Below are 26,864 nucleotides of genomic sequence, written 5' to 3'. Positions count from 1 at the left end.
TCAGGTTTTGTTTGCTTAACTGTTTTTTGGTCTTGCCCAGTTAGCCAGGATTGAGGGTTATTGAAAGAACTGCCCCTTTTGTTTACTAAGCCTAGCTTGTTCCTACTTCAGAATATTTTCTTTCTGGGACTTGTGGATGAAATTTTATACATGCATAAAAAGTCTAGAAGTGGAGTTTCTGATAGTCTGTCTTTACTGTTGAATAATCACCTCATTGTCTTCCCTTAGTAGACTCCTGAGAAACCAAGAGTAAGATCTGTGGTTCCCATCCTCCTGGTACAAAGTTGTGTTCACTGGCAGCCTTTATACAGTTGCCTTCTTGTTGGCTTCAGCTTCATTTCCCTGCTGTGGTTCCCTTCTGTTTGCTGTGGTCCATCTTGTTATTTCATTTTTGCTATTTTATATGCGATTGTGAGAGCCATGATCATTTTCCCCCTCTTTTCCTGGGTGCAGAAAGATAAGGATTTCACTGGCTGAGACGGTTGTGGTTTCTTGGAGGTTGTTAGCTGGCAGTAGCGTTTGAATTCTGGTGTGTTAGCTGCATGCATCCTATTTTAATCTTGCTTCCTGTGGAAGTGCCTCAGGGACACAGTGTATTGCTAAATTTAGTGTGATGGATACTGGATCACACAGTTTCTGCCAGACCCTAGGCAAAGCCTTGGAGGTCGTTCAGGTCTGCACATGAAGGATAAAGTTCTTCAAAAGTAGTTTTTACATGAAAGATTCTTAGTGACTAACAAAGCACCCAAATCATTGAATTTCAGTGCAATTAAAAGAGTCTTGGGGGCTGGAGAGATGGCGCAGAGGTTAAGAGCACACTGCTGCTCTTGCAGAGGACCTAAGTTTAATTCCAGGCACCATGTCAGATGGCTCACAGTTCTAACTTGAGGGGATCTGATGTTCTTTTCTGACCTCTGTAGTGTGTATACACAAAAAAATTAAAATTTTTTTTGGAGGCATTAGATTACATACACCTTAGTTATTTTCTGTCTCCTTACCTGTTAGAGGGTGATATTTTTCTAAACACCATTGAAATTTGTACATTAAATAGGCTTCATGAACTTTACAGAAAAGCAGAAAATGAAAGTGAGGTATTAGAACTAAAATAGTTCACAGGAACTGGATGGCTTGGTGGGTCAAGTGCTGTAGTTCAGATCACCAGCACCCATGTAAAAGGTGGCTGTGTTAACATAACATGCATCTGTAACTTCATAGCTGGGGGTCAGAGACACATAGACACTGGGGACTTGCTGGTCAGGCAGTTTTGCCCAATTGGTGAGCTGCAAGTTCACTTCAAACTCTCCAAACAAACATGGAGAACAGTAGATGAAGACACCTGATACAGACTCTGACACACATACACACACCCTACACCCCATGCCCCACACCCCAAAAGCAAAGAAAGAGCTACAAGTTCTTCAGTGTTTCCATTGAGATAAATACAAGGAATTGGTACAGAAATAACTTTTTCTTGACGTAAGAAGGGAAAGTTTAGAGTAATATACTTTATCGATTCTTCAGTATCCTTGATACTTTTTAAAAAAACCTTTTAAAATGATAGCTAGTAATGATGTCTTTCAGTTGCTTGCTTAGTTATTTATTTTACCACACAGCCTATTTGTTTGTTTGTTTTGGCACACAGTCTTGCTCCGCATTCCAGGCTGCCCTCAAACTAGAGATCCTCCTGCTATCTGTTGAGTGGTGAGGTGTCAGGTGTGTGCTACCAGTTTGGCCAGCTGATGATATTGATGAGCTAGGAGGAGTAACACTATGCGTTTTCGATATATCGTTATCTCTCCCAGCACCTGGGTAATATAGTTGCCCCTCATGAGGGGACCCCCCCCACACACCAGGTTTTTGTTTGACAAGGCTGGAAATTCTTCATACACACAATGGAGTTCAATCCCAAAACCAATTTTAGGTATATAACATTCTCTGCATGCCACAAAGGATTCTCTAGGCTCTTTAGTGAATGTGGTAGAAGCTATCCTCTAACATTGTGTCATCCTTCAGGAAGTCATTTACTCTATATAGGCAAGGAATAGAAGGCCCTGAGCATGCTGGACCCTGGGATGTTAAGCCCAGATTTTGTGTTAGCTTCTCTGACCTGGGATCTGTGCTCTTAATTCCTAGAGAGAATAGAGTCATAAAAACTGTCTACTTCATACCCAGAGACAAAGACTCAGAGACCATAGTGCTCCTTGCGGGTTCTTGTCAGTTTTGAGTCAAGGAACCAAAAGGGTGTATTCTGCAAAGAATAAATCTGACAAGACAGCCCTGGACTCTGCATAAGAAGCAGAGGGTTTGGTAATGGGTGTGAAGGACAGAGGTGATGACTGTGCTGCAGGTCTGAACAGGGTAAGTAAGTTCTCTCCAAGGGCGTGAGACTAGGCAATGGGAAACCGGTTAGGAGACCTGCTTAGTTACCCTGAACAAGGAATGAAGGGTGGGTGGGTCTAGACATATGGCATTCATAAAACTGGTGAGCACAGATTGCAAAGCTGTGGATGAAGCCAATCTGCCAGTTTGCTGATCATAGGAAACCATTGCCTGTGTTCATTTTTTCTCCCTACCTTCCTCAGATAATAACTTCATGTTTGTGTCCTTTTAGCTCCTCACACTGTCCACAGTGGAATGCACCACTCCAATAGAATTAAAATAGTTTCCCCCTCTCCCGTAGGTGGGGCACTTAGCTTAAGGTCTCTAGTAGATTCCTAATAAAGCTTGTATTATATTTTATTTTTCCTATGCCAACTATATATGTGTAAGAAAATGGAATGTATGTTACCACAGTAAGATACATAATATAATATATAACAGTAATACAACAGTTGTAACAGTATACTATGATAAGAGCTACATGAATGTGAATTTCCCTTACGATATCATTATGTGGTACCCACTGTTCTTGTGATGCCTTTGTAATGAAGTGAAATGAGGTGGGTAAATAAGTAAGTTTAGCACGAACGTTATTATTAAGTAAAATAAGAAATATCTGATTACATGAGTATTGTAGTGCTATGTGTGACAAGCCGTATAATAATGGATGTCCTCTAATTGACCAATGTGGGGGCTGGTATGTATAGTGTAGATGTGCCAAACTAAGGGATGAATCTTACTTTGGATGAGATGGGGACAGAACAAGAATCCATACAAATCATAGTTGTGTACCATTTAAAACAAAGGAATTGTTTAGTTGCAGAATTTTGCACTTAATATTTTTAGACCACATATAGCTGAAACTAACATCTCAGATAAGGGAGAACTGCTGTATGTGATTATAGGATTTGTAACAGCGACCCTACTTTTCTACCATTCCACACTAAGAACATTTTCATATTCAATTGTAGTAACCACTGTGGAGACTATACTCATGCATGCGCGTGACGCACACACACATGCAGAGAGACACCATACATATATAATAAAAATAAATAAGAGTGCAGTCCACTACAGTGTGGCTGCTGTGTTAGTGCCAGTTATAGCTTGAGGTCTGCCCTCAGTGGCTTACTTCAGCCATGACTCAGTTCTTAAAAGTCTCATAGCTTTTCCAAGCAGTGCTACTAGCGGGAGACCATGTATTTAAATATGTGAACAGGTATCTTGGAGCTGACTTTGCCAGCTGCAGATGTTTCAAAGCTGCTGGCCATGAATTCTTTCAGCCTACACTGGCTGGGCATGCAGCAGTTGTCTATATCTAAATGGCTCTGTTTCCCTGCCTGGGGTTAGAGGAAGGCAACACACCAAAGAGTTAGAATCCTCAGTTTCCCTTTCTCTTTGTCCTTGCCCCATTGGCCAGGAAGGCCCTTTAGGTTTTCCCTGGGCTGAGAATATGTAGACATGAAAACAAGACTGTTCTACATGCAAAAGACACAGAGGATAAGTGAGAATTGCTGCTGTTCTCTGAGATACCACAGGAAGCTCACAGTTCAGTGGACATGGTTCAGCAGTAGGGATCATGCATGGTGGACACACTTACTCATAGTCATGACTTCTTAGCCCTACCCACATTGGAAGCTAATGTAGGGATTACAAGCTTAGCTTGCTCTGGAGTGTGTCTTGAGGTGTTACCTGTGCTGGTATAGATATGAGCTCTCTGGAAGTCAGTTGACCATGGTTCTTTATATGCATGTGCACATGTGTGTGTTTGAATTTGTCCACAGAACTATTTGTCACTGGAAAGTATGGACATCACATGTTCTGACTATCCTCCTCCCTTGCCTGTGCCCAGTGAGAGCCATCTCTTCCACCTTATGCTTTCCCTACCTTATGCTCTTAGACCAGAAAATTCTAAACAGGCTGTTTATGTCCTTTGGGGTGCTTTGTGTATCTGGGAAACAGCTGTTTCAATCGGCACAGTCAGAGTGACTATGTAGGCTACTATGTTGCCCAGACTAGTCTTGAACGTAAGATCCTTCTGTTTCTGGTTTCTGATTCTTGGGATTAAAGTTGTGTATCACTGCATTCTGCCCATTTAAAATTATTTTAGTCTTACCTTTACTTGAAAGATCTTCAGTTTTCACTTGGTGTTCTTTTGGATGACAGAGGAGGTTGTGTTAGCATTGAGAAGGTTCCTGGAGGGATTTCTGTAACTGAGAAATGTCATTTATAGGCTGCTCCTGAGCATTCTGAGATCAGGATAAACTCTGAGCAAGTTTGTGTGAACTGTCTGTGTACTTTATGCAGCTGTATAGTCATTAAGTTCATTAGTGACGACTTCCTGCCACCTTATGTGGTTCTTAGTAAAGCTACAGAATGCTCCTATTGTATAGTTGAGGAGCTCTTCAGGGGGTATGTGCAAAGGAATGCGTCCTTAGATTTTTGCTGGGTGGGCATCCATAGAGTACGTGCACTGGAAGCAACCTAGTTGTGATGCCACAGATGATAAAAGTGTATGGGGTCACTGTCTTATATGTGGTCCTTTGTTGACTAAAGCGTCTACATGCAGACTGATTAGATTTAACTAAATCACCTCTGTCCAGTAATAAGATGTTGACATATATACTTCAGCATGTATTGGTTGACATTTTTACCTTACTTTGGCTATTATTCATTAACAGGTAATTGAAGATAGACGAGAAGTCTGAAAGAAAAGGATTTGCCTGCGTTTACTTCTGAGTAAGTGAAATCGTAAAATGGTTTCTCACTATGTAGTGACTTAACATGTCAGTCTTCCTGTGTTTCCTGAGCTTAAAAAAAAATAAATGTGACAATGTTGGGTTTCTGCATTGGAAATGGTGATTTACCAACATTTGTTGCAATTGGCTGATTTTACTAGCAAATGGTTGAGAAGGAAAGGATGAGCAATATCAGCAGTAATTCATAATAAACGGCTTTCACATTTTTTTTCTTAGATGTGCTGGACCTGGAACCCTGGACCTTGTACATGCTAGCAAGGTACCAAGCTGCACTCCTAAACACATAAAACCTTTAGTTTAGCTTTAGGAAGTTAGAGATTTATACCTTTTTAAAAAAATTTTACAGTACTGGGATTGACTGTCTTGTGTATGCTGCAGGTGCTTTGCCACCAAGCTACACCCTCAGTCCTGTATCAATTTTAGAAAACAAACATGGAGAGTGACCACAGTGTGTGTACTTTTCAGTGGAGCATAGCTGCTGATCTCTTTTGCCATGTACATATGAAGTTCTTATTTTACCCTGACTTTTAAAAACAAATTGAAAGCACTTGGCTCTGATTTCTATATCCCAGGCTTTCAGATGCTCCTCATGAAATTAGTGTGGAAGTGAACTAAGCCTTGAAAGTCTGTGTATGTCAGCCAGATTTTTCCATAAACATCTTTTGGCCAGATTCTGAGGTAGCATGGTTAGTAAATGGCTGCTGGGGAAGCAGTTTTCAGCAGTGCTGGTATGGGTTGTTTATCAAAACCAGAAGCAGGCAGCCTCTGGTAGAATGGGACCTTTGGAAGCTGATATGCTCATTGTCCTTCCTTTGTCACTAGGTTTTGATGGAAAGCATCTGTTATAGGCACTTTTAATAAAGAGTCTCATTGCTGGCAGTCCTTGACCTGTTACTTCTGTCTTGTAGAGAACACAGAGTTATGTGATGTAGATTTGAGTTTATTCGGAGTAGGAGCCACAGGGTGTGATTGCAGGGTATGTCTGGGTGTGTGCCTTTTGCTAAGCACTTCCCACCTAACGTTTGGTTCTTGGTAGCAGCTTTTCTGAGATGAGATAGTTTACCCATTTGATGCATACAGATAGTTTACCCATTTGATGCATACAGTTTAGTGATTTTTACTATATTCAAGAAATCATATCCCCACCATCATGTTTACAATAGTTTACCAATCCCTAAAGAAACTCTGTTACCAGTCTCTCCCCAGCTCATAAGTACCATACACCTACTTTCTGTGTGTGCATTTGCTTAGCCTTTTGTGTGTGCTGGTTTCCACTCGAAGACTGTTTTCAGGGACTAAAGTGTGGTTTGGTATCTATGTTTCATTTCTTAGTAGACTCAAATGCTATTCCGCCATCTGCTCATTCATGCACCATACAGTCATTTTGGAAACTTTCTCTTCTCTTCCTGTGGTGATGGATACCACACTCAGGACATTGCACATGCTTGGCCAGCAGTCTACCAATGAACTGTGTTCTCCAAGCCTTTTTATTTTTCTTATTAATAAGACATAAGGTCTCTCTGTGTTGCTCAGCCTGACCTCTAACTCACACTCATGCTTTACCCTCTGGAGTGCAGGTATGTACCACCATGCTGCTCAAAACCTTTTACTTTGAAACCTGGGAAAACTCACCAGCGAGTTACAAACATATTACTGTGATTCCTGTCCTTCACCTTTTCTAGTAGTAGTCACATTGTCCTATTGTCCTACAAGACAATCTGTCAGTATATGTACTTTTGAGTGTGCATTTATGAAAGAGAGAGACAGAAATACGCGCGTGCACACGCGAATGCACACACACAGAGGGAGCAGATTCTTACAATATACAGTACTTCAGGAAGAAGCGACATGTCCTTAGATCCCCTAATGTGCATGCTCTCAGTGTAACTACATTGGGAAAATAATCACCATACTATATTAGGTCATTCAGGTTGAACTAAAATCCTCCCCTCCAAATACATACCCTTTTTCCTCATTAGAATACATGTGGGCATTTAAAAATAATAATAAAATAAGCTAAAATAATAATAAACTGGAGTAGTATGAAACAGACTGAGAAAAGAAAATGAGCCAAAACAAAAGTACAAGAATCACCTAAACATGTGTGCACACATGCTCTCACACACACGTGTTGGTTTGAACTCCCATAAAAACACAACACAGGAAACCATAATATATACTCAAAGACTTGTAAGGAAGGAAAAAGATAATGCCCAGTCAAGGCATTATGATACAAGCAGGGAACCTCCAAAAATACCATTGAATTTGTTTTGTATTGGCCAACTACTGCTAGGCATGGGACTTGCCTTTCAGTGTGGTTTATATACTCAGTGAGATGCAGTTGAATAAAATTAATTTTCCTTTGCAAGTAGTTATCAATTGGAGAAAGCTTCTAGGTTAGGGATTGGGGATTTGCATCCACTTCTCTCAGTTCTAAGGATGCCATCAGATGCAGACCCCTGTATACTCAGTACATGCTCAAACTCTGTGAGTTTGTATATCTGTAGATCCTGTTAAGTGTTTGGAAGAAACTGTTTTTGGTGTCTTCCTCCCCACTAGTTCTTACAGTCTTTTTGCTTCCTTTTCCGACCCATTCCTGATCCCTGAGGGGAAGAATTTGATGGCGACATCTCATTTAGTGCTGAGTATTCTAAGGTATCTCACTCTCTGCATAATGTCTGGCTATGGGTCTCTGTATTTGTTCCCATCTGCTGTAGGAGGAAGATTGCCTGTTGATGACTGAGCAAGGCACTGATGTATGTGTTCAGCAGAATACATTAGGAGTCATTTCACTGTTATGTTTCTTGAGCAGAACAGTAACATTTGGTTTTTCACCAGGTTCCTGGTCTCAGGTTCTTGGCCAACCAAGCAGCATTGGATGTAGGTTCCATCTCATGGTGTGGACCTTAAATTCGATTAGTTATTGGTTGGTTACTCCCACAGCTTTTCATTACCAGTACACCAGAGTATCTTGCAGGCAAGTCACTACTGTAGATCAAAGGGTTTGTACCTGGGTTGGTGTTTACATTTCTCCTCTGGTTGTGTGCAGAGTAACTTCCAGTAACATGGACATTAGTCAGTAGAGGTGAAGGCCCTAGGTGTACACCAGCTTGACTTCTCCATGTTCAGAGAGTTATGTAGGTGCTGTCTTCAACAACAGGGCTTTTGCATCAGTCTGTGGAAAGCAACCAACAGCCTTGGCAATTGCCTGCATTGTGTGGGGTGTCCATGGAGCCTCATTGGCTAACAACTATATTAGACATTATCCATTACTGGCATAGAGGTTTCATTTGGCGTGAGAAATGTCTAGTTGGGATTTTGTCTCTCCCGTTATTTTGTGATTCCATTTAGATTACTTTCACATACATACATATTTTAAGAAGCTTTTACTGTATTAGGTTTCCATATGAACCCCCAAATGGCCATTAGTTTAAGCTATCCCTCCCCATATTCCCTCCCTTGTCCCCTCTTCTCTCCCTTCCCCATTTGACATTCTCCTTCTACACTCTGCCCCCATTTATTCATAACTATCCTATTTCCCTTTCCTAGGGAAATTAATCCCTCCCTTCTAGTCCTTTATTCTTAAAACTAACTGCTGTGGGCCTATGGATTGTAGCTTACTTATTGAAGACTTAAGAGCTAACATTCACATATAAATGAATACATAGCATTTTTGTCCTTTGGGGTCTGTGTTACCTCACTCAGGATGATTTTCCCCCAAGCTCCATGTGTTTATGTGTGAATTTCATCTTCATTTTTAATGGCTGTGTAATACTCCATCCTGTAATTGTACCACATTTTCTCTATCCATTCTTCTGTTGAGGGACATGTAGGTTATTTCCTTGTGACATGTAGGTTATTTCCTATATCTGGATATTATGAATGAAGCAGCAGTGAGCATAGTTGAGCATGAGTCTCTATGGTAAGATGAAGAATCCTTTGGCTATATGCCCAAGACTGGTTTAGCTGAATCTTGAGTTAGATGAATTTTCATCTTCCTGAGGAACCATCACATTAATCTCCATAGGGGCTGACTTTACAGCAATGGAGGAGTGTTCCTCCTAATCCACATCTTCACGAGCATGAGCTCCTACTTGTTTTATTGATCTTAGTCATTCTGACAGGTGTAGAAGGGAATCTCATAGTTGTTTTAATTTGCATTTCCCTGATGACTAAGGGTTCAACATTTCTTTAAGTGTTTCTCAGCCATTTGAGTTTCCTATATTGAGAATTCTGTGTTTATTCATGTATCCTAGTTTTTAATTGTTTTTTTTTTGATATCTAGTTCTTTGTCCATTTTGTATATTAGTCCTCTATTGGATGTGTAGTTGGTAAAAACCTTTTCCCATTCTTTAGGCTACCATTTTGCATGGCAGAGTCCTTTGTTGTGTAGAAGCTTCTCAGTTTCATGAGGTCCCATTTGTGAATTGATCTTAGTGGCTGTGCTAATGGTGTTCTGTCAGAAAGTTTTTTCCTGTGTGTGTCCATTTTTCTATCTTCTTTTGAGAATGCCTACTAAAGTCTATTGCCCATTTAAAATCAGGCCATTTGTGCGAAGACTTACTTCAAAGATAGATCTGTTATATGTTATGACAGGAATTTGAGGTGGGACATGTACTCTCATGGAAAATTCTAGACTGCTTTTCTCAAAGGCTTCTTTCATAATTCATTTTCAAAATTCTCTGCTACTGTTTTGGGACAACTTCTACCTTTTTATGCCTTCCAGCTTCCAAAGGAAAGAACAACAGAAGAATAAAAGCAGTAGAAGCTTCTCTAATGGTTCTTTTTGTTGTTATAGTGCAAACATGATCTCACCTGCTGCCCTCCCATCACAAGATGTTTGCTAGGACCCTCTTTTCAGGACTGAGTAGCAGTCCCCTGCCTGTCTTCCTTTACTCTAACCCTAATTCAGACATTCCTCTTTCCCACCCCATATAAGGTTACTTCCATGAAGAGCTGTAGACTTTGGCTCTGTGTGGATGAGTTGCATGACTCCTGCAATCAGGGTGATGAGGTTTCGTCTTCATGTGAAAGGGTTCTTGAATAGTCTGAAATATGGTATTTACTTCTTAGCAGGTTGCATCTGACTGGAATCCCAGCTCTGTATTTGCATCTGACTCAATTCCAGCTTGTTATCAGAATCTGTAATCCCAGGGGTATTATGTTTATTGGCCAAAGGTTTGACTTTATGTACATGGAATAATTGAGACAGACTTCTTTGCTATTTTGGTATGAACCTATAGAGCATCTCCTGATCTTCATTCACTGTTCCTTTGCCCAGCACAGGATACCTCCTCTCCCAGGCTGGGGAGATGGTACAGCTAGAAAAGTGCTTGCTATGCATGCTTTATTCCTAGCACCTGTTTTTGAAAAGCTTCATGAGGCAGAGTGGACCTGTAATACCAATGCTGGGGGAGGGAGAGACTAGGATGCCTAGAGCTCATGGGCCAGCAACTCTAGCCAGTGGTGAAATCCAGGTTCAACAAGAGACCCTGTTAAAGAAAGTGGAGTGTGCTGGAGGAGCATGCCCAACACCTGTCTACCTTTGGCCTACACAGGCATGTTCACATGTGTGTGTGAGCATGTGCACACACGCGCGCACACACAGAGGAATACACACGGAGAATAACCTGCTTCATAGATAACAGCAGGGATTTTAGTATATTAGTTTGTGGTAGCCTAGGTTTCATCTGACTCTTGGTTGAGAATGGAGAATACATAGGAAGCAAGTGTGAGGCTCTTTGAAATAATGAAAGTAAGCTGCAGGTGCTGGGGAGATGGCTCAGGGGATAAAGCACATGTACATACATGAGGACTAGAGTTTGGATAATCATCACCTCATACAAAATAGCTACTGTACAACGGCCCGCCTGTAACCCCGGGGTTTGGGAGATAGAGATGGGATTCCCATGGAAAGCTAGTTTGTTAGAATACCCAAATTGGCAAGCTTCAGTTTCAGTGAGAGACTTTGTCTCAGTAAATAAAGTGGGGAGTGATCAGGAAGACAGCTGACACCTATCCATTACACATACACACAGAGATACTCACAAACACATATATTGGCACACACATGGAAGCGTGTGCACATATACATTTTTAAAAAGTAAGGTGATCTGTAATATGTTGTGGAGATAATGTCCTTTATGTTATCTCTGAGTGCTCTGCTGGCATTTTCAAGCACATTCTTGCCTTCTGTTACAGTTATTAACTATAATTATATATATACATATATATGTGTGTGTGTATATATATATATATATATATATATATAATTTAGTTGTTGTAAACTAAATAAAATACAGCTTTGAAGTCCCTTTCCTCCTTTGAAAAACTAAAGAGAAATTTTCATTTGTAGGGGGCATATATCCTCACAGCCAGGTTTTCTGGGTTATCTACTGGGATGCATAGTTATTTATTTTATTTTATATCACTAATTTTAAATATGGCTAAGAATTTAATTTATATTTTTGAAAACATCATGGGCTGCTTTCATGGTTTTGTCTAAGAACCTGAATTAAAGGCAACATATTTGACGACAATGGAAGGATGGTATTTACTGCTGTGTAAGCTTCTTTACATCCACTTTAAAGACACTTTCTTTTTCATATGAATAATGCTTAATTTATAGTATATATATATGTTCAAAATAGCATGTTTTGTCTGCATGTGTCACTTTTTGACTGGATCTTTTTGCAGATTTATTTACATGGATATTTGTTACTTTGCACTCTGTGGATATTTGTCTTTGTCAATGAGTGGGGGGGAATAATATTAATCTTGTGTGACATTCAGATAAGGAGGGAATGGATAGATTTATGGCTTTGCAGTTGAGGCTAGTTGGTGAATTATAAATAAATTCTGGGAGGGCTGAGGAGATGGGTCAGTAAGGTATTTAGTGTATGGACATGAAAACCTGAGTTAACCCACATTAAAAAGCAAAAAAAAAAAAAAAACCCAAAAAAACTCAGACATTAATTGTAGTGTGAGCTTGTCCCAGCAGTAGAGACCAGTGGACCTGTGGCTTGCTGGACAGCCAGGATGACCTACTTGGGGTCCTGTCTTAATAAACAGGCTGGATAGCCATCCTTAGGAATGTCACCTGAGGTTATGCTTTGACACATACCTTTCCTTCTCCATATACAAAACTCTTAGCTGTCTCAGTGAGCCCTGGACTGACCTAATTGGCCAAAGACCACATCACAACATTCTGTGTATACCTTGTCTGATATGTCTTGTCCTTTTTGGTACTATGGAGTTGAATTGGTTTCTTTTTTAGTAAAGAGGAACTGGTGTGATACCTTCATCTTGTATAAGAATCAAAAATCTGTGTGTGAGCTGTCCCAGGTATTCTGTATTCTAAAGATGACTCTGGAATTCTCATACCAAAAGCAATTTCTCAGTTGTGTTTAATCTCTGAGTGCTGAAGAAAGCCTCTTTCCAATCTCTTTTCTCCTGTAACTTAGGTGAGGGCCCAGGATGCCCAGGAGATAAAAGAGATTGTGTTCCCTTCTGATGCATTTTATTTAAATGAAGCCCATACCATTCTTTATAGGGCTGACAACTTCCTGGAAAGACAGCGTTGCAGGCAACAAGTAGTGGGGTACATTGCTATGGAGTTACTTCCAGCATGACAGCCTGTTTCATGCTTTTAGAAGGGCCTAAAAACAATCACACATTTTCTGGTGAGTCCAGCTAGGAAGGTTTCATCTAAATAATGGATTCCCAGACAGAGGAACTTTGCCTGGAAAGGTTTGATGTTGGAAAGGCAAAAACGTGCTGTGTGTTGCATTCTTGTTACCCCGGAAAAACAACTGAACACTATCCTCCTCTACTAACATTACTAACCTTCACTACAGTAGTGCCCCAGGTACCATTGTACCAAATCCCACTTGCCAGCAAGCTAGTCTAGCCAACAAATTGGTAAGCTCCAGGTTTAGTGAGATGCCTTGTCAAAAGACAAGGTAGAGAATGATAGAGGGTTTTTTTTTTGTTTGTTTGTTTTTGTCACCCAAAACAGAACATCATAAATGAAGTATGCAAAGATTTTGAGTTAATTACAGCTTCAAACCTATTGCAGGTCTTGCCCCTGCCCCCTCTTTTCTTCCTAAAGAGTAGCTTATGGGAGCTGTTTTCATCTCTGGAAGGTAACAGCTTGGATTTAGAAGGTGCTTACCCAGTTAGAATGCAATAAGATGGCCTGAGTGACAGTTAACTGTACAAGAATATGGTCTGTGTCACTGATGAGTCTCTTTCTGTTCATGTGCTTGGTGTTTTGTCTCAGAGTTTATTCAGGTGCTATGCACTCCAGGAGAGCAAACTGGGCTGGCATCCATTAGAGAAGACTGATTCACATGGTAAGATAAAGAGATTCATTTCTGCAGGCCCAGACAGTATGCCTGAAAGAGTGGGGACTCCAGCCCTCTTCTTTTCCCCAAAGCCATCATTTTAGACCTGGCTCAGTATTTACCATGTTCATACTTTGAAGTAATTGCATTTAAATTATATAAAGTTAGAGTGACAAATACCTTCTCTTTTGGCTTTCTGCTTATTTTTAAAACTGATTTTTAAAATCATGAGCTCGCCTAATATTGAGCAGTTAGGTTGTAAAAAAATTAGATAATTTAAAAAATATTATAGACTATTATTGTATAAGTGTGTGATTGTTAGTGCATTTATGCTATGACCTTCATGTAGAAGTTAGAGGACAACTTTTTTTTTTTTCCCCCCCGAGACAAGGTTTCTCTGTGGTTTTGGAGCCTGTCCTGGAACTAGCTCTTGTAGACCAGGCTGGTCTCGAACTCACAGAGATCCGCCTGCCTCTGCCTCCCGAGTGCTGGGATTAAAGGCGTGCGCCACCACCGCCTGGCCCTGAGGACAACTTTTGTAGTTTGTTTTCTTCCTCCACTGTGAGCTCTAGAGATGAAACTTGGCTCATCAAGCTTGAGTAACAAAGATACCTGTGATGTCTGGGAAGTAGAGTAGAAGAGGAGGGGCCAATGTCTTTTTATCTCCTGCACAGGCACCACCCCTCAGTGACTTAAGTTGCTCCTGTACACGTCTGTGTTTTAAAGGTTCCACTACTTCCAGGTAGTTTTGCCCTAGGGAGCAAGATTTTATTAACACATGGACATCGGAGTATTTTCCCAATGCTATTGGCATACAGTACACACAGAAGGTGGGGATACACCATCTTACATTGCCACTCGGAGAAACTGCTTCATGCTGAACAGACTGGGCAGGATCCCTACAATAAGATATGTATAAGCAGCCAACTCCTGTTTATTATAAGCAAGGAGTCAAGGGACTCTGAATGAGGTCAGAACTCTGGTAGCACGCACAGGTAGACTGGTAATGCTAGGGCTCAGATAGGAAGCCAGGCATCTGACTGTCATGTAGTTTCCCAGGCTATCTTTCCTTTGCTGTTCTGATTTATGCTAAGTGTAAACTATAGATTTGATGTTGTATAATTAATTGCCTGTTGTTAAGGAATGTGTATGTGTGTGAGGGGGCTGATTGGTAGAATGTTTGCCTAGCATTCACAAAACCCTGAGTTCAGTCCTCAGGCCCTCATAAAGCTGGGTGTGGGATACATACTTAGAATCCTAACATGTATTCCCATCACTTGGGAGTTGGAGGCAGGAGGCCATTCCTTGCCCACATGACAAATTACGAGACAGCATAAGCTACATGAATACCTTCCCCCCAAAGAAAACAAAGAAGACTGGGACATGACTCAGCGTATAAAGCATTTGTACAAATGTGAGGGTTAGTATTTGATTCCACATAACCATAATAATCATAAATACTGGGTGGTTATAAAAGCAGCCCATCTGTGATTTTAGCTATCAGAAAGAAGAAATGGCATCCTCAAAGCAAATTGGCTAGCTAAACCAGGCTATATTTCAGAGCTCTGGGTTCAGCTGATAGACACTGCCTCAATAAGGAGGAGTGCCATTGGGAAAGACATCCAGTGCCAACCTCTGGTCTCCACATTCATCACCGTACATGTGCACATGCACCCCCGACAGGTTGGCATGCATACCCACATGCATGTACACTACATATACATAAAGATTTTTAAAACTACCAGTAAGCATTAAAGGCAAAAATAGAACAAGCCCCTAGGCCCTGCCCCTGCAATTTGCTTTAGAGTGCACAGGCCCTGTGTTGCAGCATTACCATGGCGAGGTAAAGAGGGATAGCTGAGCAGTACCTCTTTGTCCTTGTCTTTAACAAACATCGCTTAGACAGCAACTGGAAAGTCAATTTAGTATAGCAGTCTGGGCAACCTCCGACTAGACAATTGGATCATGACAAAAAGATTTTGACTTATTTGTTAAAAGCTACAAGAGAATTTTTAAAATTCCTATTGGATAATCCCTATCCACTGTCGGTCACATACCCTGGAGGAAGCTTTGGCCTCTGGAGAGACAAAATTGTAGGTATGGTCATTACTAATACTTGCAGGTCTAGGTGTTGGGATTGACTTTCTCAATTGTGCCAAGCTGGCACAGACAGAAGGGAGCACAGATCCACAGAGAGCTAAAACAGTGCTGTGTTAATGCCATGTAGAACTAGGCACTGCAATAAAACAAGTGATTCCCTGTGCACCAGTACAACTGGGACTCCTGTGGCAGAAGACAGGGCTGGTCTTGGCATGGAGAATGCTGCTGGCATTGTCAGACTGATTTTTCCATTTGTTTGAGATACTGCACATTATTGTAGTGTTTCTCCCCCTGACGAAGGCAGATCAGCTTGCCAAACGAACAACACTGATAATAATTATCATACTAGAAGAAACTGCACTACTTAGAAATGAAGCCTGTTCATGTACTGCTTGGCAGAAACTGAAAAGTAGCATATGACAATTATGTCAGCCAGGTAGTAAGATGGTTATGCGAGAATTGAAACTGAAATCATTCAGAAAATAAGCGTTCTGGAAAACCACAAGTTCCCAGGAGATGTGGGCATTATCAGATATGCAGTTCTATGAAGCAAAAGCCAGTGGCATTATGTGTTGCTTACAGGTGTAGATACTCTTTCAAAAACAAGGATTTGACTCTTGTTTTTTTTAGACAGGGTTTCTCTGTGTATCCCTCCTAGCTGTTCTGGAACTCACTCTGTAGTCCAGGCTGGCCTTGAACTCACAAAGATCCTCCTGCCTCTACCTCCCAAGTGCTGGATTAAAGGCGTGCACCACCACCACCTGGCAAATTTGACTTTTTTAATAATTAAAATATAGTTGACTGGAATAGCAAGCCACAACATTTTAATCAAGTGTTATTCTCCTAATGCCAAATGCCTTGTATCAGGACAGAGTCAGTTTGTTGGGCACCACAGATTGTTTCTGCATGCAAGGAAGGGATCCAAAGCCTGCTCTGTTTTTTCTTTAAGAGTACTTAGGGAAGAAAAGATCAGGGATCAGTGACTGAGATGCAGGTGTCTTTTTCCTTTACAGTGCAAAAGTCAAACGTCAGTGTTGGGGAGTCCAGCTGCATGTTGTGTGTCAGGAGTCTTTGTGTGTTGATGCTGAGAAAACCCTTTCACTGGGCATGCTGCGTAGTAGCAAAGAGCTATAGCACATGGTATGAGTTGCCTGCTATTTAATATGTAGGTGTTTTCCTAGAACACTAGCCTGCTCATTTGAGCATGTTGCAGGCACAGAAGTACCTCTTTCATCCTGGATTTGGAATGTTCTTCAACCACCTTGATGAAGAAAAGGACTAGGGAGGTAATTCCTGAAGGAGATACAATCATTAGGGAATGCTTTAAGAAGATTCATATGCCATATGTTTCCTTTTTTAAAAATTTGGGGTGTATGTGTGCATGTTCATGTGTGTTCAGGTACTCATGTGCATGTACATTTTGAGGCCAGAGGGTAAACTTGCTCAGAAATGATGACAAGGTCTCATTGGCCTGGGGATTTCCAAGTGGATGCTGAGGATGGAACTTGGGTCGTCATGCTTACAAGGCAAGAACTTTACCAGTTGAGCTAGATAGACTCTTCTCACTCGTGTTTGTAGTTTTGATGTGTGCTGAGAGCCCTTAGGGCCTGTCTAATGTTTAGAGAGATGGCTCACTGGGTAATGGCACCTACTGCCAAACATGAAGACCTGAGTTCTCGGACCCACGTGGTGGAAGGAGAGAATGTACTCCTGAAAGTTGTTCTTTCATTCACACATGCATAGTCCCTCCTCCCTCACAAAATAAATAAGTAAAATTAAAATTAAAACTGTAAGAACCCTCTTTAAGTTCTGGGGAGATGGATAATTATGCTTGGTTGATGCACAAGCATGAACATTGACTTCTGATTCTAGCACCCATGTAAAAAGCTAGGCATGACTTTCCATGCCTGTACCCTGCCTGGTCTGTGGAAGTTAGAGACAGGAAGATTGGGTATTGCTGACTGCCATCCTAGCTCTAGGTTCACTGAGAGTTTCTGTCTCAAGGGAATAAAGTGCAGAATGATAAAACAGGTCACCTGGTGTCTTCCTTCGGTCTTTGTGAACACATAGCTCCACACACGTGTGCATTCACCACACCCGCATCCTCCTCCTGCAATCTTCCTCTAGTCTTTATAAACACATAGCTCCACACACATATGCAATCAGCACATTCCCATCCTTCTGCTCTCCTTAACCCTATCCTTAAAAAAAGCAAATTTATGTTATATATGAGTCTTACCTGTGTGTTAGTGTCTGTTTATGTGCATGTGTGTGCTGCTGCCTGTGGAGGCCAGAGGAGGGCATTGGATCCTCTGGAGCTGGAGTTACAGGCTATTGTGAGGGGCACCTCTTGTGGGTTATGGGAATTGAACATTGGTCCTTTGTGGTAGTATGCTGTTAACCACTGAACTAGCTATCTTTCCGGTCCCTTATCCTATCTGTGAGTGAGTGTTTGTGTTGTTTTAGCTGTTCCCACTTTGAGAAATTAAGAACCATAAAGAACAGTTGCAACATCCAGGTGTTTAGAAATTGCCCATAACTGAACTAAAACTTTAAAAACCCCTTTCATATGCTGTATTTGTTCAAAAGCAATTTCATTTTACCTTCTCCAAAGTTCATCTGAGTGTATCCAATTTCCTTGTCTATCTGTACGTTCTCTTCTTATGGTCTGTATGTGGATGATTTATTGTGTTTCTTGAATAAAAAGGGAACAGAAGCCTGGGCTTGGTGCCATATGTCTTAGTTCCAGCTCTTGAGGAGGTGGAGACAGAGAAACAGTAATTCAAAGCCAGCCTCAGATATAGAGTGAGTGAGGCTGGTCAGGGTTATTGGAGACACTGTCTTAAAAAATAGGTGAGTGACACAGCTCAGGGAATCCTGCAGAGTTTGTAAGAACCAGAGGGGTGGAAGACACCAGGAGAACAAGGTCCTCTGAAACAACTAAGCAAGTGCTTCGAGAGACTGAAACTGCAAAGGCCTACACCAGCCTGCATCAAAGTTCTCTGTGTAGATGTTACAGCTGTCAGCTTGGCATTTTTAAGGAACTCCTGACTATGAGAATGAGTGGGTCTCTGACTCTTGTGCCTGTTCTTGATAGTCTTTTCCTCCTGTTGGGTTGTCATGTCCAACTCCAATATGATAGTTTTTGCTTTATCTTACTATATTTTATTTTGTTGTGCTTTGTTGTTATCTCTTAGAAGTCTGTTCTTTACTAATGAGAGGCAGAAAGGGAGTGGATCCAGAGGGGAGGGGAGGTTGGGAGGAACTGGGAGGAGTAGAGAGAGGGGAAACTATAATCAGGATATATTATGTAATAAAGGAACCTATTTTCAATAAAAGAAAAACGTAGGTTGTCAGACAGATATTACGGAATAAGAAATACTAAGTTTTGAAAAAAATGCATATTCTTTAAATTACACGGTTTAGGGCCCTTCTTTCCAGTAAAAGTTTATTCAAAAATGAGTGAGTGAATGAATGGATAGATAGATACATAAAAATAAGTGGGACATTAGTTTGCACTTTGTTTCAGATGGTCCAGAATAGTAGGACTTTGGTCTGTACACTGTGAGGCTTCTTAGGAGGGTGGCACAAGTGAAGGACATTGTGTCTTTCAGCAGAATCTTGGCAAGGCCTACAAATACTTGTGGTTGTCACATCTTAGAGGTGCTACAGGCATCTGATGGGCAGAGTCTCTGGATGCTTCTAAACAGCCTCCTGTTTAGACAGACAGACTTCAAGGACAGAGGGTGCTCTGCCAAATGCCAGGAATGCTCATATAAGTACGGATGTCCTGCAGTATTCTCTACTGGCTCCATGTTTCTGTGAGGTTTGTCAGGTGGAATTTCACCTTGGGGAGGGCCAAGACCCTGGCCTGGTGAACATGGAGGGAACAATAGACTGCTTATTTGTGAAGCCTAGGCCAAGAACTGAGTGAGGTACCCACTTTGGGAGCAGAAGGGATGTAAACCACACCGACATCAAGAGAAATTATGTTAATTGAGAAATGTAATTCACTTGAGCTGTACAGTCCATCTACTTTACATGTAGCATATATTTAAAAAATGTGCAGTCATGCTTACATTAGCTTATAGCAATAGTTCATTCTCTGAAAATAGTTCTCCCAGTCAGTGGCAGTTACACCTCACCCCATTGTCCCACCCCTGCCAACTTGATGGAGGAAGGTCATTGGCTAATAAAGAAACTGCCCTGGCCCATTTTATTGGTTAGGACATAGGTAGGTGGAGTAAACAGAACAGAACGCTGGGAGGAAGAGGAAGTGAGGTCAGAGACTCCACATCTCTCCTCTCGGGCGCAGACGCCTCAGCAGAGACGCCATGCCCCGCTCCCGGGATGAAGCTCCGACCCAGGATGGACTAGACTAGAATCTCCCCGGTAAGCGCACCTTGGGGTGCCATACACAGATGATTAGAAATGGGTTAAATTAATATGTGAGAATTAGCCTAGAAGAGATTGGGCCAAGCAGTGTTTAAAAGAATACAGTGTCCATGTAATTATTTCGGGGCATAAGCTAGCCGGGCAGGCGGCTGGGGTGTTGGGGACGCAGCCCCGCCGCCGCCCTTACTACTTCACCAACTTCTACACTTCTTTTGTTTTTCTACTTCAGGGACTGCATAGAAGGAGAATCCTGCAGTTCTATCTCTTTATATCAGACTTCATTCATTGATGTACGGGGGTTCATCCTTATTGCAGTCATTGTTTAAACCTCATTTTTCTTTATTTCACACTGCTCTTCTGCTGTTAGATATATAGGCCACATTTTTTCTGTTCATGTTTGCCTGACATTTCCATCTGCTTTTTGATGTATGTATGTGTCTGTCTGTCTGTCTGTTGGTAGGGAAATTATGGGGATAAAAGTGATAGATAAGATCATGGCCTAGCATCTGCCTGCTGGGATGGACCCAGAAGATTCCCTAACCAGAACTGATAGCAATTTTGACCTCAGGAATCTGTTTTGTTCACAGGAATCTTACTTTATCTTCTATGAGGCCCCCTGCCCCAGAGCCAGCTACAATTTAAGGAAGATAGGGGACTACTGACAAGGTGAATGGTTGTTTTAAATCATTTTTGCTCTTCTTTTATCTAGATGTAAAATATATTTCTCTTTGAATCAATTTCTAGTACTGCCCTAGTGTGTTTTCTTTCCTCCCTTCTCCTTCTATCCCTCTTCCTTTCTCTTTTCCTTCTGGTCACCCCACCCCCCACCTCCACGTTTGTTCAGAACAGGCTTTCTCCTCTCCCCTTTCTTTTCTTGTTGCTGTGGATGGATCCCAGCACTTCTCATTTGCTAGCCACACACTTAGACCCTATTTTATTTTTTTGTCTTGAACTATTTGTAAGCTGCTTTATCTCTTCATAAACTCAGCCTTCCAAATTTGACAGTTGACATTTATCTTCTCCTGTGGTGCCTGCTGGCTGTAGGACCCACCCCATGGACACCACAGCCACAGGTGTGTGAGATCTGTATGTGAAGTGATGTGGTGTCTTCATATAACCCATGCACATCTGCCTCTAGGATTTAATTCCTTTCTAGATGCCTTAACAATTCCTAATACTGTTTTATTGAAAAGTGCTATGCAGAGTTGTTAATGGTAGTGTTTATGGGAATATTTGAGAATGTATATGCTTAGCAGAAACTTCTGTAATAATTTTGATCTGTAGTTAACTATATCAGCATGCAGGGACCCACAAATAGGGAGGTAGTAAGTAGTAAGCAAGTCCTTTCAGGAGTTCTAAGTTGAAACTCTTTGAGGTTTGAAAACTTCATTTTATCCTTGCATTCTGCCATCTCCGAATAAGGTGGCCTAGAGTTAGAAAGCTTTCTACACATTACAGTCAAATAAAGACATTGTAGGCCTGAGTCTCAGGCTTTTTGAGCCAGGTCAAAGAAAGCCGGTGACCTGTCCCTAAGACAGTCTCCTTTCTCCTTTGTGCTCCCATACTGTTCTTTCCCTTTGGAGAAAAGATGATTTAGAACTCATCTGGCAGAGCAAGTACTGCTAGCAGCATGGGGACTTTGGATCTGCCCAAGAAGGACAGGACTCCAGCTTGTAGAGCCATCTCAGAGGCTGTAAGGTGGTCTCTGCCAGCTGGGTCTTGGAATTCCTAGTCCTGTGTGACTGATGATGGTGGTGGTTTCAAATTCGTATATGTATCGGCTCTTCCAAGCTACTATAGGGAGCATGGAAGAGTTTAGAAACTCAAATATGAAAGATTTTCCACTTGTAATCTGGTTAAATCAGTGTGATGTGTGGTGTGTTTGGAGACAGGGGGAGACAAATGACCGTGTTCCACATTTGAGTATATCTTTGCCCAAATGCTAGTCTTGTTTAGGTTTTTAAGTATGGAGCCTTGACACGGGAAGCAGTGCTTTCCAGAGCGCCTGCTCAAAGACCAGAGATGAAAAGGAGTCCTGACTTGGCCCTTAGCAGCTGTTAATGATTAACACATCCCATGCAAACCCGCATAGCTTTAAAACATCTAATTCATATTTCTCTTTTAAGTGGACCAACATCCTGAATTGGACTGTTAGGAGCTACACCACTAAAAAACACAGTAGATTGGTCATTCCAGTACCCACAGCTGACATTTTGGCAACAATATTGGAAGACTATGAATGGGTGAAATAAAACGGAGTTTCATACTGTGATTCATTTAAAATCATACCCCACCACAAATTAAGGTTAAAGAAGACATGTGGTTGTGGGTCTTCACCTTCCACCTCATTTGAAACAGGGTCTCTTTTACTGTTTCCTGTGTTGCAAGCTGCTGAGACTCAGAAAATATTGAACTAAAAATGGTTCATCTATACCTTCTTCGTTTCAGTGACTCAAGTCTACTAGGCAAAATAAGGAGCTATAATTAAGATCTAGGTCAGCCCTTCTAATTCCCTACAAAATGAGGGGTCAACTTTTTCGACCATTCTCCAAGACCTGTAAACTGGTCCGGTCTCGGGGATGTTTTGCTCCCTGGAGGACTTTTGGTAGTATCTAGAGATAAGTTGGGGTCATGATTCAGGGAAGGGTACTTAATGAAAAAAGATCAGGAGTGTTGTAAAATGTCCTACAACACGTTCCTCATGCAAAATAATGCCCCCCAGAACAATTTCATAAGCACTGTGCCACTGTGCTTCCTTTCATATGACAAAAATCTTTCCAGACATTATATAATGCTTCCTCAGGGAGGGGGAGGATAATTACCTTTGTTTGGAACCACCTCTCTGAACTCAAAGGCTGTAAAATCAGCTGTTACTTCCCTTCTCTTGAGTTCATGTAAGTTAAACTACATTACCAGTTGCCCTGACTTTTTGTAGGGACAGAAATCAAATTCCAGAGCTTTCTGCTTATTCTCTTTAAATGTCATTTTTCATCTCTGGCAAAGTAACACAGACAAAAATCATTTACAAAAGAGAAGACTCAATGTGGGTAGGAAGATGACTCAGTCAGTAATGTGCTTGCAGCTTAAGGATGAAGACCTGAGTTTGATCCCCAACATCCATGTAAAAGGCAGACATGATGGTACATACTTGTAATCTGAGTCCTATAGGAGTGCAGGCTGGAGTACTCCTGGGTCTTGCTGGCCGGTCTAGTCAAATTGGCAGTATCCAGATTCAGTGAGCAATCCTGCCTCAAATAGTAAGAGAGTGAGGAAGACCCTGATTGTCAACCTATATTCTCCATGTGCACGTACTCACACATACATACACACAGATACACACACACGTACACACACACACACACACACACACACACACACACACACACACACACACACACCAAAATGGGGGAGGGCATGGGGATTTATTTGGGCCCATAGGTTCAGAGATCTTAGTTTGTGGTTGTTTGGTCAGTTGTTTTGGGCTGAGGTGGGCAAAGCATTGGTGGAAGGGTGTGGAGGAGCAGAGCTGCTCACCACTTGGTGGCCAGGAGAGAGTGGGATCCTAAGTCCTGAGGGACAAGGTGTATCCTTCAGTGACAGTCTCCTAGTGACATCCTTCCTCTTGCTAAACCATACCTCTTAAAATTTCCACCATCTTCTAATAGTACCATCAATTTTGGAATCTATCAGCAGATTACCTCATTGCTGAGGGGTTAACCCTAATGATGTAGCTATTCTGCCAAGCCTACATCTGCACAATGTTGCATACCTAAGTCTTCAGCACCTATCCAAACCGTGACAGCCACTCACAGAGTCAGTTCTTGATACAATTTCTTGATCTCTCGAGATACCCCAGGGTAGCTTTTCTGAGTAATGTTTCATTATTGTGGATGTGAATTTAAAGTTCTTAATAGCAACTGATGGCTTGTGATATATGTGCAAGGAAAAGGCATTCAAAAAGAAGGTAAGTTATATATTCTTCAGGGTGTAACAATATGTTGTGTGGTGATTTCTTCTGAGATAAACCTTTCGTCTTGGTTGGAAGCGCCTCAAGATACAGGATATTCTCAGAGGAAGTGAAACACTCCATCTTGCTGGGAACCTCTTTAAGACCATAAAATAAACAACTCACAGGCTTTAGCAACACCGACTCCCCCCAAGCCTATGTAAGCAGTAAGGGACACTGAAAGTCACTTTCAGATAAGCTGAGCTGCCTAGACGAGTCTCAGAGCAGGTGAACCCCCTGGAATAGAGACCAGCCAAGCTGCCTGGAAGAGACAACTTTTTTTTAAACTTACTTTTTATTGCTCTATAAATAATACCATTCAAAATTTCCACTTCCTCCCCTCCTTCCACTTCCCCACTCCCCTTCCTCCCTCCCTCCTTATAAGAGGGCAGGGTGCCCTGCCCTAAGGGAAGACCAAGGCCCTTCCCCCTCCATTCAGGCCAAGAAAGGTGTGCATCCAAATAGACTAAGGACCCAAAAAGCCAGTACATGCAGTACAGACAAATCCCAGTGCCATTATCATTGGCTTCTCAGTCTGCCCCAATTGTGAGCCACATTCAGAGGGTCCAGTTTGATCCCATGCTCACTCAGTCCCAGTCCAGATGGCTTTGGTGAGCTCCCATTAGATCAGGAACACTATTTCAGTGGGTGGACACACCCCTCCTGGTCCTGACTTCCTTGCTCATATTCTCCCTCCTTCTGCTCTTCAACTGGACCTTGGGAGCTCAGTCCAGTGCTCCCATGTGGGTCTCTGTCTTGGAAGAGACAGACAACCTTTAACCTGCTCAGCTGCCTGTAGTTTGTGTGTGCTGTGTGCTCCAGGTTTCCAGCTTTCACGAGCTGTCACTTATACTGGGGTGGGCTTTTAGTGATGCAGCTGTGCTTAGTCATTTCTGTTCCTGTAAGTAGACCTTCACCCATATTCTTCTAAGTAATCCCAATAAAACTCATTGGTTCACTAGTATGGAATTTGGTAGTATCCTTCCTTACTTTTTTTTTTTTGTTGGTTCCCTATCTGGATTTCATGTCTCCCCAGGACTGGTGTCAACACAGCACCACCAAAGTAGGCTAGGTAATGTTCAGGGTAGCTCAGATTGTCTTGTGATCATACAAAGCAAAATGCACATTAGAGAATGTCCCTCAATAATAGAGTAACTGTGTTGCATGTAAAAGACCTTGGCTGGGTTTCTGGTGGGGGGATACACTGAGGGGAGTGGGGTGGGAGAATTGTTTATTTAACTTTGTTGTGTTTGAGATATGCTGGTCTCAGACTAGTTCTGTGGCAAAAACCAATCTTGAAGACCTGAAGAATTAGGCTCTATAGTTCCCTGTAATGGTAATAGGATCTGAAATACCTAGTTAGAAGTAATTGGTCTGAAATGATAAATTTTTGACATTGTCTCTTAAATATTCATAAAGGAAAAAGTGTAAATGAGTATAATGAGGAAGGAAGAGAACAGAGACTGAAGTGAGTAGAAGACTTGAGGTTAGTCGTGTTAGAAATAAGAGTTAACAGTGGTAGCAAAGGAGATTAGTGTGATGGTGCACACTAATTACAGCACAGAAAGCAGAAGCAGGAGGACAGAGAAATCTAAGCTAGACTGAGCTATATAGTGAAACTCATCTTAAACAAAAAAACAAAATGCACACATACTTTAAATATATTCACATACAGTTTTTTTTTCTTAATATGGGAAACAGGGCTGGGGAGTTACAGGAATGAGGACTTGAGTTCTGTCGTCAACCACATACAAAAGTCTGGCAAAATCCCAGCCAGCCCTGGGGAGGCAGAGGCAGGTAGATTCCCTGAGTATCATTGGCCATCTGTCCAACGTAGCCTACCTAGATAGTGTCATGGTGATGAAAGACTCTGTCTCAGACAAGAAGAGTGGGTGATGCCTGTGCGTACACATGGATGGGCAGGGACAGACATGGGGACAGACACACAGATGATGACCTATGCAGAAAAGATTTTATGAACAGTTGTGGGGCTTCAGAGCACTTACTACTTAAGAATAGAATGCTTTTGCCTTCTGTATTTTACTGATTTCTTTTTTTGCAACGCTGGGGGTGAAGCCCAGGTATCTATGCATGCTAGACAAGAACTCAACTGCTTTACCTCTATCTAATATATCATATATTAGTGATATGTTTAAAAGGCTGGAATTATGGTCCTATGAATCTCCTGTTGCCTTTCCCTGTGAAATTCTGCAAGCATTTTCTCTCCCAAAGATACTAATTTAGAGTATTCTTGAATGCCATTTTGAGATCTGTCAATACCCACCACGACCACCACCCCATCACACATACATGCCTAACTTCCCACAAGGCAGAATGTATTCCAAATGCTGAAAGATAAAGACATGGGCAGAATGACTTCTCAAAGAAAATTGAATCTCTGAAATTTATGGAAAAGTTGACATGCAGCAGGCTTCAAGCCAAGGATGGTCTTCAGGAGTGCTTTTGTAGTGTAACTTTTGGAACATCTCTAGTCCTTGGGGGTGGAGTTTCTATTTCTTGCTGAAATGCAAGCCCTATCTTTAATCATTCAGGGCAGGCACTCTTCAACTTAGTATGGTGCTCAGATTCAATAAACCCTTTATAAGTTGAAATATTATAAAGGCACAAATGCATTTAGTTCATCAAACCTACCACACATTATAGCAGGGTGTCTTATTGTATTTGTTATCATAAAATACGAGACTGGGTAGTTTACACAGGAGATTATTTCTTTGCAGGTTGGAAATCCAACATGACAGCATAGCAGATTGGTATCTGGTGATGTCTGCTTCCTGGTTCATTGATGGTTTCTTCTTCTTACTGTATCTTCACAAGTGGGGGTTCAGGGGGCTTTCTGGAATCTCTTAAAGCACACTAACT

At 41.6% G+C, this 26,864-nt stretch overlaps 1 protein-coding gene across 15 annotated transcripts in view; it reads left to right on the top strand.

Annotated features, from left to right (window-relative positions):
* Positions 1-26,864, top strand: part of Tbl1x (transducin beta like 1 X-linked) — a 187,136-nt gene that overhangs the window by 94,778 nt on the left and 65,494 nt on the right. For 7 of the 15 annotated variants that reach the window (XM_041642353.1, XM_041642359.1, XM_041642347.1 and 4 more), the window contains exons 2-3: positions 5,061-5,118; positions 20,566-20,644. The gene's annotated coding sequence lies outside the window, so the exon portion shown is untranslated. Of the gene's footprint in view, positions 1-5,060; positions 5,119-5,354; positions 5,398-20,565; positions 20,645-26,864 lie in introns of all 15 variants that reach the window. The other 8 variants (XM_041642351.1, XM_041642350.1, XM_041642360.1 and 5 more) reach the window with 3 other exon arrangements.

The sequence above is a fragment of the Microtus oregoni genome, unplaced genomic scaffold (genome assembly GCF_018167655.1).
Source record: "Microtus oregoni isolate MIOR12 unplaced genomic scaffold, Mior012 000074F_001, whole genome shotgun sequence".
Lineage (NCBI taxonomy): Eukaryota > Metazoa > Chordata > Mammalia > Rodentia > Cricetidae > Microtus > Microtus oregoni.
The sequence above is the reverse complement of the archived record's forward strand: the minus strand, read 5'-3'. Positions and strand labels throughout refer to the sequence as shown.